This window comes from Herpailurus yagouaroundi, unplaced genomic scaffold (assembly GCF_014898765.1).
Source record: "Herpailurus yagouaroundi ecotype Mexico unplaced genomic scaffold, PumYag 162, whole genome shotgun sequence".
Taxonomy (NCBI): Eukaryota; Metazoa; Chordata; class Mammalia; order Carnivora; family Felidae; genus Herpailurus; species Herpailurus yagouaroundi.
This window is the reverse complement of record NW_024412403.1, coordinates 43,492,409-43,496,014: the sequence shown is the minus strand read 5'-3', so window position 1 is coordinate 43,496,014 and position 3,606 is coordinate 43,492,409. Positions and strand designations below refer to the sequence as shown.

Here is a 3,606-nt window from a genome sequence, read left to right as displayed (position 1 = left end):
CAGGCTCTGAGCTGTCAGCACAGAGCCCGATGTGGGGCTCGAACTCACAAACTGTGAGATCATGACCTGAGCTGAAGTCGGACACTTGACAGACTGAGCCACCCAGGCTCCCCTATGTTGACAGAATTTTTAAAGCAAATGTAACAAAAATGATAAAAATTAGAACTTATAAGGGAAAGATATATGTGTGCCCATTATACTATTCTTTTAACTTTTTATAGGATTTAACTTTTTTTTTTAATTTAGAAAAGATAATGCTCATTTCTAAGCGGCTCAATGCAGTGGCTGAGGAAACCCCTGAAATCCCAAACAGATAATAATGTCTCTTGGCAGCTATGTCAACAGATCTTCTGCAAGTTCCCACTGGTACATAATGCTACTTGGTCATCACAGGTCACCACCAATGGGCAAAATAAAAACACAATGTAAATAATATCAGATAAGAAATTTTCATTTCCATTCAAGTCACATCTGGCTTTCTTTGAGAGCATGGCAGTTAAGTGACCAAAATTCGTTGCTAGGCACAAGAGGCTGTATAGAACTTCTTAGAATTGATGACAGTCAATCTGTTAAAACTGGTGGTAGGTTTCCCTAATGAACACCGAAATTTCTACATAAAATTAAATAAAAAATTTAAACAAAAAACAAAAAACTTTGCTTAAACTGTTAAGCCTGCTAAGTCAAACTGACCCACCATACCACTCTAAAGCTTCTGAAAAGGAAGTTGCCTTCTGTTTTTGTCAACATGGAGAATTGAAGTTACTTGATGGTTTAGAAAATTATTCATTCATTCAACAAATATTGATTGAGCAGTGTTATAGGTGCAACAAGACAGAAATAAGCAAATATGTAATATAATGTCAGTGCTATAAGGGGAAAAAAAGAAAGCAGTGTCATGAAGGAAAAGGATGGCAAGGAAATAAAAAAAATAATAATTTTTGGTAGGGTGGTCAGACAATGCCTATAGAGATGAAGAATTGAAGATATAGCGAATGTCCAGGAAATAATTTATAGTCCAATTTGGCCTTGCATAGCATACATATGTAAGAAGTTGGATTTAAGGCTGACAATAATGTTGGGGCTAGGGCTGAGAAGCCTTGAATACCAAGCTAAGTTGTTTAGACTTTATACAATGGGAAATAAATGAAATGAAATGATGTAATCAGTGTTGTGCTCTTATTTTTTTCCCAAAGAATTTGATTTTGTATATTAAAGTTTTATAAATTCAATTTCTTCAAACCTCAAGGAAAAAGCAATTTAATTTTCTTTACAGCCATATTCTATTGATTGCCCTAAAGGAAAATGTGCATATTTTAGTCAACTCTCAATTATCTGTACAACATGGAAGCACTGTCAAGAAAGGAGCCCAAAATTTGTGTCAAAGCCACACTGTGAGATTGAGACCATGATCTGATTTCCTGAAGCAACCAAAATTGTATGAGGAGCAGTTTCATTAAAATGTTCCTCTGGACAGCAAGCCAATAGAGAACCTGACACTATGAGGAGTTACCCTGCTGCTCATGAATGTTTGTTTTGTTTCTACTCAATAAGCTTGTTGGGGAGGAAGAAGTTTTCTCTGCCATTCAAGATTCTTCTGGTTGGTCTAAGTTAAATTGACATCAGGCAGATTAACAGGAGAAAAATCAAATTTAATTTTGGAGATACAGGAATCCCACATATATGAAAGATTCAAAAACAGAAAAGTAAAATGAGGTATATTTATGTATGCCATCCTGAACCAAGGATAAGGGGGCAGAGGTGTGGGACTTCAAAAGGAAGAAAAGGAATTCACAAGAGATGAAAAAGACTAAATGTTTGGCAAACAAACGTTTACTGGGCCATACAGAAACAATGAGACATACAGAGAAATTTTAACAAATAGACTCTATGCTAAATTCCTTCCTGTCTACCACCTCTTTTCATATTATAATGTAGTTATCTATAGTGATAGCTCTATTTCTAGAGCAGGTCCTCCATCTAAATTCCTTTAGGCAGTTAAGGAAAAAGTCAAAGTTTTCTCCTGAGTTTTTGGTTCTTGATTGTCCTCAGCTCAAAATAATCTGCATGTCAAAGTGGCACATCTTGGGGCAATTCATTCTAAACTCCTACCAGCTAATCTTTGATCTTGTGTCACAAGTGTCTCAGTCGACCAGGGTAAATCCAGATAAAGGTGATACAAAACAGATTATATATTTTCAATAGAAAGATTAACATGGAACGCAGATGATCCATGTATAGTCAACAATGCAAAACACTGAAATTATACTACAGAGTATCAACAAATATCCACACTTCAATACTTTGGAAATGAATGAAGATAATAAATAGAATTATTTTAAATTACTCAGGCATTAGCTCTTCCTCTGTATTTCATTACTTATTCATTTATTTGTTCACCAAACATTCACTGGAGTACCAGACAGGCAAAAGGCATTGCTGTGAACTGTGAGGAGCAATGTCCATAATTATTTCCACTTTCCCAGTAGGAATCTGTTATAATTCAATGTAGCTTTATAATTTTAAAATTAGAGCCTTAAATTTGGATAGCTGTACAATCTAAATTTCTCTAGCATTGTCTTATATGTTGAGGCTCTAGACTTATAAGGTTTCCATTCATAAGTTATGTGGTATTGGACAAGTTAAATATCTGTCTGGGGATCATTTTCTCATCTGTGAAATAAAAATAGTTCTCTCAGAGATTTGCTCTTACTGAAGTGAATCAATGATGAAAATAGACAATTCTGAGCATCAGAAGACCTTCTAATTTACCTGATGCATGATCCCTATAGTTCTGAAAAGCAAAAAAAAAAAGTAATCTAGAAAAATAAGGGCTTACGTCTGGAGTGTGTGTGTGTGTGTGTGTGTGTGTGTGTGTGTGTGTGTATAAAGATGACAGTGTATAACTGAGGACTTGATGAATGATATTGGGGTGAGTATGGAGGGGATATGAAAGACTAATCATTTCTGAGCAATGATGGAAAGATTTTACTACTGTCATTTACAACTATTAATGTTTCTACACTTGATCTGAGCTCAAGAAAAACAAAATAAGTGCATATATTCCATAAGGTTGTTGAGAAAACTGAGATTAGGCTTATGAAATACTTAGAGTCTAGCACTTAGCAATAACTCGGTCAATGTTTAGTGATGACTATTATTTGTAATTATTATCATTAGAATAAATGATGAAATTATTAAAAGTATTATTAGAAGCTCAGAATAAAGTCTTAAATATTTTTATTATGCTAAAAACACAGAGATTCAATATGTATGTGTTTGCCTTGTACCAAGAAGGAAAAGAAAACAGAACCATGTTACAAATTACAATATAATATCATGTATTTATAGCTTCAAGATACAAACAGGAGTAGTAGTTATTCAACTGATAGGGACAAGAGGGACTTGTAATGCCTAATTACCCCTCCCTTTGGGATTAGCATAAAGTCACTTTTCCTGATCATTAGAGGGTACAGGTTCACCCATAAGTATGGACCAAATGAATAATGAACAGATCCACTGACAGACACCTTGAGAAATAAGATAATTCAGATGGTCAAGCCTGACACCTGAGGCACAGAATTCACTTTATAAACTCATCATAGTTGT

General features: G+C 34.6%; 2 non-coding genes across 2 annotated transcripts; both read left to right on the top strand.

The window, feature by feature from the left end:
- Positions 1 to 2,717: 2,717 nt before the first annotated feature.
- On the top strand, positions 2,718 to 2,797 carry LOC121036568 (small nucleolar RNA U2-19). Its single transcript, XR_005793396.1, has one exon. It is a non-coding gene; the product is annotated as a small nucleolar RNA U2-19 (small nucleolar RNA).
- A 169-nt stretch (positions 2,798 to 2,966) lies between these two features.
- Positions 2,967 to 3,036, top strand: LOC121036567 (small nucleolar RNA U2-30). Its single transcript, XR_005793395.1, has one exon. It is a non-coding gene; the product is annotated as a small nucleolar RNA U2-30 (small nucleolar RNA).
- Positions 3,037 to 3,606: the final 570 nt, after the last annotated feature.